Below are 12,653 nucleotides of genomic sequence, written 5' to 3'. Positions count from 1 at the left end.
AGTGGATTAAGTTAAGTGAATTACAGAAATAAGACTTTGTTTTTCACCTGTTGATGCTGGTAAAACATAGAATAAATAAAATAATGTATATATTGTACCTAGTGCTATGTTTAGGATGAAGTAAACGTTAAATAAATTCTAACCTATTATGATAGCTATATGATTATTATATTCATCTAGTTTTACTCCAGAGCTAACTCCTTTACAAAAATTTATTCAAAAACAGTTCTTGTTATTCCAAAAAGGAAATATATATACACATATACATATACATTCATACATATGTACATATATATGCAGATATACACATGTAATTACAGCAAACATATCTGTAAAATTCACCTTTAAAAATAACAGGGATTAAAATTCTTATATTTGATGTTAATACTAGCACTTATTTTTTATTTGTTTAAAAAGGAGAGGCTCTCTGATCTTCCTGTTATACAGACAACCACATCTTTTTGTGTAGTGCCAACCACAACCCTTAGACACAACTGTGAAGGTCAGATTGAACAGATTTGGCTGTATTGGACACCTGGTTGCCAGGGCTGCTTTTAATTCTAGCCAAGTGGGTGTTTTCAGCATCAATAATCCCTTTATTGGCCTCAACTCATGGTCTATATGTTCCAGTATGATTCTACTCATGGTAAGTTCAAAAGCACAATCAAAGTTGAGAAAGAGAAGCTTGTTATCAATGGAAAATCCATCTCCATCTTGCAGAAGCAAGATTCCACCAACATTAAATGGAGTGATGCTGGTACTGAATATGTTGTGGAGGCCACTGGTGTCTTCACTACCTTGGAGAAGGCTGGGGTTTACTTAAAGTATAGAGCCAAGAAGGTCATCATCTCTGCCCCTTCTGCGGTTGTACCCATGTTTGTGATGGGTGTGAACTAAGACAAGTATGACAACTCCCTCAAAATTGTCAGCAATGCCTCCTGCACCACCAACTTTTTGGCCCCCCTGGGCAACTTTATCCATGACAACTGTAACATCATGGAGGAACTCATGACCACAGTCCACACCATCACTGCTACCAAGAAGACCGTGGATGGTCCCTCTGAGAAGCTGTGATATAATGGCCAAGGTGCCCCAAACATCATCCTTACTTCTACTGGTGCTGCCAAAGCTGTGGACATCATCCCTGAGCTGAATGGGAAGCTCACTGGCATGACTTCTGTGTGCCCACTTTCAATGTGTCAGTTGTCGATTTGACCTGCCACCTGGAGAAAGCTGCTAAGTAGAATGATATCAAGAAGGTAGTAATACAGGCATTAGAAGGTCCCCTTAAGGGCATCCTGGGGTACACTGAGGACCAGGTTGCCTCCTATGATTTTAATAGTGACACCCACTACTCCACCTTTGCTGCTGGTGTTTGCATTGGTCTCAGAGACCCCTTTGTCAAGCGCATTTCCTGGCATGACAATGAATTTGGCTCTAGCAACAGAGTACTACACTTTATGGGTCCACATAACTACCAAAGAGTAAAAGACCCCTGGACCACCAGTTCCAGCAAGAAGAAAAGAGGCCTTCACTTGCCAGAGAGTCTTTGCCCCATATCAATCTCCCAATACACTGATAATCTCCTGACCTCTACAGTTTCCATCTGAAGCTTGCTGGAGAAGGGGAGGGGCTTAGACAGCCTTACCTTGTCGTGTACTATCAGTAAAGTGCACTGTACCTAGCATAAATAAATAAATAAGGAAGGAAGGAAGGAAAAATGCTTTATTCACTATGAATGCAAGAAAGTTGGGCCAAGACACTATAGATAAGAAGCTCATTTGTCAACATACTGAACTATGAGAACGTTTTCAAACCTATTTTTCTTTATAAAATCAGAGTTGCCTCTTTATGTCCTTAAAATATTCTGTTTAAAGGGCAATCCCTAAATTATTGTATTCTAAAAAAAAATTTGTTTGCAAAAGTCACCAGAGCCAGAAATGACCTCCATTAATGCTACCTTTGAATCTGATAGAAGTAATCCAATTAGAAAGAGACAGAAAAGAGATTTAATAACTACTTACAGAGAAATTAATTCACAGTTTAAAATGTGTAAGATGATTTTAAAAAGAAGGCTTTTAGAGATTACTTTAGAAATACAGGAAGCAGTGAGTGATATTGAAAGATCACAATTATACATTTTCAGAATGAAAAAGTATAATGTAAGCAAAGAAACTGTTTTCATTCTATGTAAATGATGTCCTGTGATTTGGTATAAAATTCCTATTGGTTCAAAAAGTTTTATATCTCAAATAAGTTAGACAGAAATAAAGATTGGAAGTTTGATGGCAATCTGTTCTAGAGGAATAAGACAGTAAGGCTGAAGTACATGTGATGGTTGGAAAAAATTATTAGTGAATTGTGAGAGTGACAAAAGTAATTCTTCAAACTTAATTTGATATTTTATATATGCAATTTTAAATATAATTAAATTAAATATAAATATATGTTGAAATTATTAAATGTATTCATTTAAATTATATTTGCTTATATATTCTGATGAGATAAAATTTATGTTGGTTGGTTAGTTGCAATTAGAAATCAGGTTATCTGATATGTGAGCACATAAAATACTTTAAAGCATATACAGGAGGTCCTCAGGTTTTGACACAGTTCCTTTCCTACTACAGTAACTTAACCTGAAGCTTGGTGTAAGTCAAAACACACCTTAGCCTAAGTCATTTACCTATCCTAACACAGTTGTAAAGTCATAATCTAGAAGACAGAAATAAAACTAAGCCACAGAAAAAAGGAAAAGGACATAAATATACTGTACTGTAGTAATAGGAAAAAATGAGTGTAATAAAATTCCTTACCTTTATTCCTATGGTTGGCTTGCACACTGGAAGAGACATTGCAAGGTGGGAGAGAATGACCTATTGAGAGGAAGAAGCTGGAGAGGCAGGAGAACCTGCAGAAGGTGCTGGAGATACTGGGTCAGGTAAATGAGGATTGCCTAAGGAACATGTAGGAGACACTGGAGATGATTCTACCTGTATTACAGGTGTTCCATCTCATGAAGCAACTGATGTAGAGGGTACAGGATCTGTTGCAGGCCTCTCTACCTCCTTAAAAAATTGTTCCAAGCTAGTCTGGCACTAGTTCACCCATGTAGTTTATAAATAAGATGCTAACGGTGTAAGCCAAACTACTCACGTCTCAATTTTTTAGTTTTTATGGGAGTGAGCGTCATAAACTCAAAATGTTGTGTTGAGACTATCGTAACCTGAAAACCAGCTGAATAATTAAACTCGACATGAATGAAAATACTTAATAGGAATACTCTGGAATTCTCCTGATATTTTTATTACAGGCAAACATTTAGTTTCCAAAAGGATGATTCCTCCCTAGTGCTTTTACTATTTAGATTAATAAACTTGTTATGATTTGTAAAATGGAAGTAGAATGTAAATCCCATTCAATTCTGCATCTACTGTAAAAATACTGAATATATAACATTCTTTAAATACAAAAGAGGGATTCCAGGAATTTTAGGGAAAAGACAAGAAATAACTCAAATGTGAATCCTTTCTCCCCTCCTTTGTTTCATTACTACCTACACATTTTACTATATACATGATATTCTTCTCTAATCCCCAGAGCATGCATTGGTGATAGATCACAGGCACACTGTATATAGAGGTATTTTTCTGACCACAGGGGTGTCATATACTTATGAAATACTACTGAAGTTTATTACAACAGATAAAAACTTCCAATTTGATCATTCTTCTCTTTGGTAGCCAGGAGATAAGAATCTCAAAAAGGTCTATTAGAACACAACCATTTTCTTTCTGATCTATGCTGTTGGAAAATGACATATCATAATTAAGAATATGGGTTTTGAAAGTAGAGAAATCTAAATTAGAATTTTGTCTCTATCAATTGTCAATGTATCAATGGGTGAGTTATTTAACCACTTTTATAAAATAATCCAATAACAACAACCACACAGAGTTGTGATGGGTACCTTAGTTAATGAACAGGTGTTTATTAAACATTTCCTATGTGTCAGTTACTCTGCTATACACAATAAAAAAAAGCTATATGGGAGGGGGGAGAAGAGTAGGGGAGAAGAAAGAAGAAGATAAATGCAGTACTTACCCATGCAGAATTTACCACCTGTTAGGAATGACAAAGTTTAAACAACTGATGACATAAAACGTGGCAACGTGAAATACATTTTTGTTAGAGAACGTCCCTATACTGTTGAGGGTATTGCTTATAAAACACTTTTAGGCTGGGTTCAAGTGAAAGGTGGCAAGGACTTCAGTGCAAGTAGTTTATTTAGGACATGATCCCAGAAGGTACATGTGAAGAAGTGGGAGAGTGAGACAGCAAAGCAAGAAAAGCCAATAAAATGTGTGTATTAATGAGTGAGTTACTGCCACTAGTTTTTTTGTTTGTTTGTTTTTTTATTTTTTATTCATTTTTTAGAAAGGAGAGAGAGAGAGAGAGAGAAGGGGGGAGGAGCAGGAAGCATCAACTCCCATATGTGCCTTGACCAGGCAAGCCCAGGGTTTCGAACCGGCGACCTCAGCATTTCCAGGTCGATGCTTTATCCACTGCGCCACCGTAGGTCAGGCCAAGTTACTGCCACTAGTAATGGCAGCTCAGTCTCACTGAAGAGCTTCTGAGAAAGCATGTGAAACCTGAAATAGAATTAGTATACAACACAGTCAGACAATAAGGAAGCTAAAGAATTTCGTCCATTGACTACCACTCCCCACTGGGTATAACTCCCCTCTATTTCCAGATTATACCTGGTTTATGGCTGGCTGAGCAACTTCCTTATATCATGTGGTAGAAAAGAGGTGAAAGAGCCTGATAATTTTTTCAGAATGTAAGGAACTGTTTTTCACAGCCTTGGTAAATTCAGTTGAGTAGAATTTCAACATCATCCACTTCAAGATATTGTTGAAATACTTAATCCTTTAAGACTGAGTAGTTCACACTTTCGCCTCAACAGCTCTAGTTATCAAACATATATCTCTTTTTAATAGTTTATTTTGATTCTACACTCAATTAAAACACAATTCGTGTCTAAGGTACAGTTCCCAAATCATTTGACCACATAGAGTTTAGGGATAATTGTTGGTCAAATAAGTTTATATAATAAAATATGATTTTTATATTTGCTTGCTTATACAGTAGTTTGCTTTGGGGGCTGGGCAGCACCAGGTATATGTGGGTCTATGAAATTGCAAATTACCTTCCTGCTTGGGAAGGGCCATTGTTTTTCTAATGTTTGCTGGAGGAGAGGTTTTCATGCCAGAAAATTTTGAAAAGAGAGAGAAGGAGAAGAGGGGGGAAAAGCCATGTTTGCAGAGAGCTGAGAGAATACAGAGTGCTGAGGAAGAAGCCATGTTGTTAGTGAAATAGGAGGTGTGCAGATGGGGAACCAGAGCTGAGGGGCTTCGTGAGCTCTGCTAAGAATGCTGAGGCCTTTGATTCTAGGAGAAACTGCAGAAGATTCTCATGGCTGTGGAACAGGAGAATACGTCAGGGCTTTGGGAGCGCTGAATGAGTGAAAAAGAAGTGTTTTCCCTGTGTGTTTGCTCATCGGCTGGTGCGAGACTTTAATAACGGAATGGTCCACTATTTTTTGGCTCCACTTTTTTTTTACCATTTGTCCAAATCCAATGTGAACCTGCATGTGTATGGCCATTATAGTGGAGGCTGCTGGCCTTATAATATAAGCTGTTAATTTCTTATTGGGGCAGCTCTTGTTCACCTCTACATTAGCTCCACCAATTCTACAAGATGCTCCACCAACTTCTTCTTTTTCAGCTGTTATTTACCATTAGGTTTCATTGAGTTCTGCTGTTATCCTCCCTTTCTCTCCAAAAATGAAGACAGCAGAGCAATAGCTTATAGTCTCCAAAGACAAGCAAGGAGATTCTTTGCATTTTTAAGGTATTCTTGATCACTCAGTAAAACATAAATAAGATGTAATAAATACCCACCTAATAGCAAACATTTACAGAGTTCTTCAGTTTGACAACATGATACAAGCAGGAGGTTTTTGAGTCAGCTATGTCAAGTTTTAAATTCTTGTTCTTACTTTCTCTAAGTATCTCATTTTAGGATATTGACTTATCCCTTCTGGGCTCAGTAAAATCAGTAAAACCCCAGTAACATATCATTGGTGAAACAGAGATGCTATCAATTATCTCATAGTGATATAGTAAGGAATAGTTTAATAATTTATGTAAAATGCCTAGTACAATGATAAGTACATAGGACATTCAATAACAGATGATTGTCATTGTTAACAGAAATCATTTAAAAAAAACATAAAGATGATATTGACAACTCTTACTGAAAATTGTATATCAGGTAAATGATAAAACTATTATAATGTCTCTCAATATAGTGACTTTTATCATTTATTTCTTCACTTTATTATGTGCTAACTCCATAAGACTGAAAAAAGGAAAAGAATTTTATGTACTACATAATAGAAAATTTAAACTAAAAAGTCCATATCTAAATTTTAACAATAGTGGATATGCTAAAGACAGTTCAACAAATGTGTATATTGAACCTACCCACAGGAAATGTATGTTTCTGTTACTAGTACTATTACTTATTAGTGTTTTGTTTTAATATGCTATCACTGAAACCATAAATAAATATACTATATTATTGACTTACTGATATTAGTATGACTAGCCAGAAAAATAGAGCTAAATAAAAATGTACTAACAAAGTGAGTTTATAAAAGAATTCTCATAAAATATTAAATCCAATTTGTTGCTCTTATAACCATGATTCTGTATTACTGGGTTCAGTGAGTAAGATTATATATTCTGTAAAAATTAATAGTATATAATCAATCTTGTGCTTTCACCTCCGGCCAAGTTCACATTACAATTAAAAGGGCTATTCCCCTTGGTTGAGCAGATCAAGGGTTAACTTTGGAGCAAGAAGAATAATTGCTTCCCCTTATTCCCATCACACTGAGGCTTGCAACTCTGATTCTTATTCAAGGCCAAGAAGACAGCCTGACTGTGGGAATGTGTAGACACCTGTTATATAGGAAAAAAAATACCTCAGTTTATAAGTTACTAGCTAGCTTCATTTCCTGTTAACAATGGGATGGACTCCCATCTTCATATGTGCTGGCTCTGAGAGATATGAGATCTTTGTCTACTTCTCTGAAATCTCCTCAACACAAATCTCTCAACTCTCTCCTGATTTCTTTCTTCTAGTTTTGCTTATTTCTCCTACTTCTTTCTTCTTATCAAAACCCCTGCATGTACCAGGAAAAGGAGATGGGTTTTTGAGGACAGGAGTACCCCCATCTTCTCAGATGGCTGGCACTTGAATAAACCTTTTTCTTTCTCTTCAGCACCTATCTTGTGTAGTTAGTTTTTATGGAGCCAGGAAGCCAGACCTGTGGGCCATTTTTCTGGTTTTATCATAATTTTATATCATTACTTTGAAATTTTAAATATGGATGTTATATTGCCACTTTAAACCTTGAGTTCTTAAAGTATATTCCTGTGAGTATATATGTTTGACTAAAAGCATAAAAAAATAAGAAATAATATTTAAGTCCTTCTACAAACAAAACACATTCATTTAATTGCTTAAACCGATGTCTCCTTCAGGGTATTTTGACTCCTTTGCTCCTCTTCAGATACATGTGCATTCATCCTCCCTTTGGGGTAAACCATCAGTGATATGTTTTTTGTTGTTGTTGTTGTTGTGACTCACCATCATTATTAGGATAATAGCTATTAATATTTTTCTCTGAGGCAGAATTCCCCCAAAACATTACAACTTTACATACTTTTCATCTATATCTATACCCAAAAGAGAAATATTAGAAATAGCACTTGTTTATTGATAATCAGTAAAATTCTTAACATTGATTCATGAACAATGAATACTAGAAAGCACTGTCTCCTCTTATTTGTTTTCCAGTTATCAGGTTCACTTATAAAAACTTAGTTAAGGCCTTGTTTGGTTGGCTCAGCTGTAGAGCGTCGGCCACGCATGTGGAAGTCCTAGGTTTGATTCCCAGCCAGGACACACAGGAGAAGTGCCCAATTGCTTCTCCACCCTTCCCCTTCTCCTTTCTCTCTGTCTCTCTCTTTCCCTCTTGCAGCCATGGCTCCATTGGAGCAAAGTTGGCCCAGGTGCTGAGGATGGCTCCATGGCCTCTGCTTCAGGCACTAGAATGGCTCCTGTTGCAATGAAGCAATGGCCCAGATGGGCTGAGCATCGCCCCCTGGTGGGCATGCCGGGTGGATCCCAGTCAGGGGCATGTGGGAGTCTATCTCTCTGCCTCCCCACTTCTCACTTCAGAAAAATACAAAAAAAAAATTTTCTTTTTAAATAACTTAGTTAAGACAATATGCTGCCTTGTGCTTCCAAATGTGTTTTGGAGGTTTTCAGATTGCCCAGCATTTTATAAAAGTTATCATTCACTAGTGCAGTAGTTCCAGAAGGTTGGTACCTTAACTTATAAAGGAATTTATTCTTGTACAAAATTTTTTAGGTTATACATCATACCTGTATAACAAGAGCGAGGAAAATGACTGATTATTAACAAAAACATTACTGACAGGATGACGGCACCAGAGAGTAAGACTTTACACTAAATTGGAGTGAAAAATGCCTTTGTACTAAGAAAAGATAGCCAGTAGCTGACCTCAAATAGCAAAGAGAAAAGTTATTTGGAAGAGAAAGTACAGATTCATGTGATTCTTTAATGTATGTATTAAGAACCTTTTTTTTTTTTTTTTTTTTTTTTACAGAGTTAGAGATAGACAGGGACAGACAGACAGGAACTGAGAGAGATGAGAAGCATCAATCATCAGTTTCTCGTTGCGCGTTGCGACTTCTTAGTTGTTCATTGATTGCTTTCTCACATGTGCCTTGACTGTGGGTCTTCAGCAGACCAAGCAACCCCCTGCTGGAGCCAGTGACCTTGGGTCCAAGCTGGTGAGCTCTTTGCTCAAGCCAGATGAGCCCGCGCTCAAGCTGGCGACCTCGGGGTCTCGAACCTGGGTCCTTCCGCATCTCAGTCTGATGCTCTATCCACTGCGCCACCACCTGGTCAGGCTATTAAGAACCTTTAAAGTATTTTATATGTGTTGTGAGAATTTAATGATGAATAAGAGAAGTACTTATTTAAACAAACTTGTTATAGGGAAAATCACAAACATATCATATGATAGATCTTGAGTACAAAGTAGAAAGCTTCCTATTTTTGACTCAGTTTAACAAAATTTATTACTTATTTATTCTAGAATATGAAGAAAAGAATATTTGTAATTTCTCATAATTTTTTTACTACGTACAGGGTGTCTTCAGGTATAACAGTTTTGGCATACGACATTTCGAGTTTATGACACTCCAATAAAAACTCAAAAAAATTGAGATGTGTTTCGGATTATGCCATTAGTGTCATACTTACAGACTACGTGGGTGAACTAGTTAGTTGAGTACTGTGGAAGAATACGCAGTACAGTACAGTATATTTATGTCCTTTCCTTTTTTTCTGTGGCTTTGTTATATTTTTATGTTCTAGATTATGATTTTACAACTGTGTTAAGATAGGTGATTTAGGCTATGGTGTGTTTCAATTTACACCAAAATTCAGATTACATCATTGTCGTAGGAATGGAACTGTGTCATAACCTGAGGACCTTCTGTAATCAGTAAAAAGAAATACAAATAAGTAAAATTAGAATTTGCCATCATTTTACTTAGTTCTTTTGAAGTCTATTAGTTCTTTATTTTCACTTCAGGTAGTTTTAATATGTCATGTTATTAGATCAGTATGCATGTCACAATGGATAGTGAAACTTTTTTAATATCTCTAAATGTCTTTATTTTCTCCCTCAAATGTATCTATTTATCTTATGTCAGTTAGGGCATAGTTGTAATATGTGCTACTTATTACCATTAATAAAAGATGCCTATTATAAAATGATCCAACTATTTTTAATGCATAATTTGTTATATGTTCCCAACTTTTAGTTCTTAATGTCAATGATATTGGTAAACAAAATGCAAAAAAAAAAAAAAAAAATCCCAAGAAACAAAACAAAAAAACCCCTCTACCTGCATAGAATGCAAATACCAGTAGAAGACATTAATTCCAAACGAAATATAATTAATATCAAATAATTGATACATACTTTGTAATACTAAATGTTCAATAAGTAGCAAAAAATTTATATATGATATATTATATACTGTTAGGTGTGGAAGGTAACAATGCTTTGAACAAGAAATATGGCAAGGGCCGGCGGGGTTTGGCGGAAGTGGTGTGGGCGAGGTGAACCTGCAGTGCAGAGAAGCGGCACGGCCGAGTGGACTGTAGCCATGGCGCGCTTCGCTCTGATCATAGTCCGGCATGGACAAACAAGATTAAACAAGGAGAAAATACTTCAAGGACAAGGAGTAGAGGAGCCTCTTTCAGAAACTGGAATTAAACAAGCAGCTGCTGCTGGTATATTTCTTAGTAATGTGAAGTTTACTCATGTTTTCTCCAGTGATCTCACTAGGACAAAGCAGAGTGTGCATGGGATTTTGGAGAAGAACGCATTTTGCCAAGATATGACAGTGATCTATGATTCAAGACTTCAAGAAAGAAAGTACGGGGTTGCGGAAGGCAGGGCGCTCAGCGAGTTGAGGGCGATGGCCACAGCGGCCGGGCAGGAGTGTCCTGTGTTCACGCCGCCTGGAGGAGAAACCTTAGACCAGGTGAAGATGCGTGGAATAGACTTCTTTGAATTTCTTTGTCAACTGATCCTGAAGGAAGCAGCTTAGAAAGTAGCGCTTTCCTCAGGGACTCCAAGCAACGGTCTGGAAACTTCTTTGGCAGAGATGTTCCGCTTAGGAAAAAACAGTGGCTCCAAGTTAAATTCAGACAGTGGCGCTCCCGAATTAGCAGCCAGTGTCTTAGTTGTGAGTCATGGTGCTTACATGAGAAGCCTGTTCAATTATTTTCTGACTGACCTTAAATGTTCGTTACCGGCAACTCTGAGCGAATCTGAACTGCTCTCAGTTATTCCTAACACAGGGATTAGTCTCTTTATTATCAACTCTGAGAAGGAAAGGGAAGTTAAAGCGACAGTTCAATGTGTTTGTATGAACTTAGAGGGGCATCTAAATGGAGTGACTGAAACTTGCTAAATTTAAATCTACAAAATCGATAACAGTTTTGAGCCTCTGAGGGAAGGAGTGCCTTTGACTTTTTCATCCTCTGCTTTCGCTGAATTGGAAACAGTTAATAAGATGTCTATTGCAACAGGTTTTAAAGCTCAAATGGAATCATAGCCACATAAAACACTAATAAAAAACCATTTAGAATAAAAAAAAAATATGGCAAGATGAGGAATTTGAAAGTAAGTCAGAGGGGTACAGAGCATATTATAATGTGGAGCATTGTATCTTATTGGTAATAATTAGGATTGTATTCTTTAGATGTAATGGAATGCTTCTAGAAAGTTTTGGGCAGAAAATGATATTATATTTATGTCGGTAAAGGTCCATTGTTCATTGTAGTAGGGAAAAGAGTGTATTATGGGAGAAAGCCGAGAAGCTATTGTGATATATCAGGTCACATGATATTGGCTTAGCTTTTTCTGAGTTTTATTTTGTTTTTAAATAAAGGAAGCTCTTGGACTTTAAGACATATGGCATATATTTACTGTTTCTCATGCCTAGTAGAGGACAAGCTATAAAGTAGGCACTCAAAAAACAACTAATATGTGAACAAAACCATGATGGCTTGGCTAGAGAGTCTGAGAAAGGGAGAAACTCAAAAACTACAATTTTCTTGAGATATTTGTGTTTTGTTACAATTTTTACAATATAATAGTATCTCAAGAGTAAAATACATAAACTTTAACCACAGGGTATGTAGAAGGTTTTAATTTTCTCAAAAAATCACACCATGTAGATCATGAAAGTTCTAACAAGTAATGATCATACCTCAGACACACTTTATTAATAGTAAGAGGAATAGTCAAAGTCAGAAATATTATTGATATAAAATGTACCATATTTTAATTGGTCTTTTTTCATAAGGATCTTATTGTTACAAGGTATGTTACAAGTACCCAGAGATAAAAGATGAGTTTTATCTCTGACTGGGTGACCTTTGACTAAATTGAGCTTTCTTTCTTACAGATTGGGACCAACATTTTGTTTGTACTGTTCCATTATTCATAATATTATTATGAGAAACCAATATGATGAAATATTTGAAGGCAAATTGAAAAATTCAATTTACTATAAATTTATAAACTATTATAATGCTAACAAATTAAATAAAGTTAGTTAGCACCGCACATGTAATAGTGAGTTTATTTCCCTTGTACCTCCTATTACTGCATTATTATCCTTTATATTAGACCACCAAATCTATCTGGCCTTTTATGTATTTTGTTTGTAATCTCACTCACTTTATTTTTATATCAGCTGATTCCCCAACTTGATCACACAGCATCATTGTCTGAAGAGCTCATTCAAACTTAGGTTTCTGGACCCCACCCCCAAAGATTATGAATCAGTAGTACTAGATAAGGTCTGAAAATTTTCATTGCTAATAAATTTACAGGTAATGCTGCCACTATTCTGGGAACCACACTTGCAGAACTACTGCCTACAGAGATAAATACCAATTA

The 12,653-nt window shown here is 36.3% G+C and overlaps 2 pseudogenes; both read left to right on the top strand.

Moving 5' to 3' along the window:
* Positions 1-597: 597 nt before the first annotated feature.
* LOC136398334 (glyceraldehyde-3-phosphate dehydrogenase-like) lies at positions 598-1,610 on the top strand (annotated as a pseudogene).
* Positions 1,611-10,274: 8,664 nt separating this feature from the next.
* LOC136397709 (fructose-2,6-bisphosphatase TIGAR pseudogene) lies at positions 10,275-11,300 on the top strand (annotated as a pseudogene).
* The last annotated feature ends 1,353 nt before the right edge of the window (positions 11,301-12,653 follow it).

The sequence above is a fragment of the Saccopteryx leptura genome, chromosome 3 (genome assembly GCF_036850995.1).
Source record: "Saccopteryx leptura isolate mSacLep1 chromosome 3, mSacLep1_pri_phased_curated, whole genome shotgun sequence".
NCBI classification, from domain to species: domain Eukaryota; kingdom Metazoa; phylum Chordata; class Mammalia; order Chiroptera; family Emballonuridae; genus Saccopteryx; species Saccopteryx leptura.
Note: the sequence above shows the minus strand (reverse complement) of the source record. Positions and strands in the feature narration are given on the sequence as shown.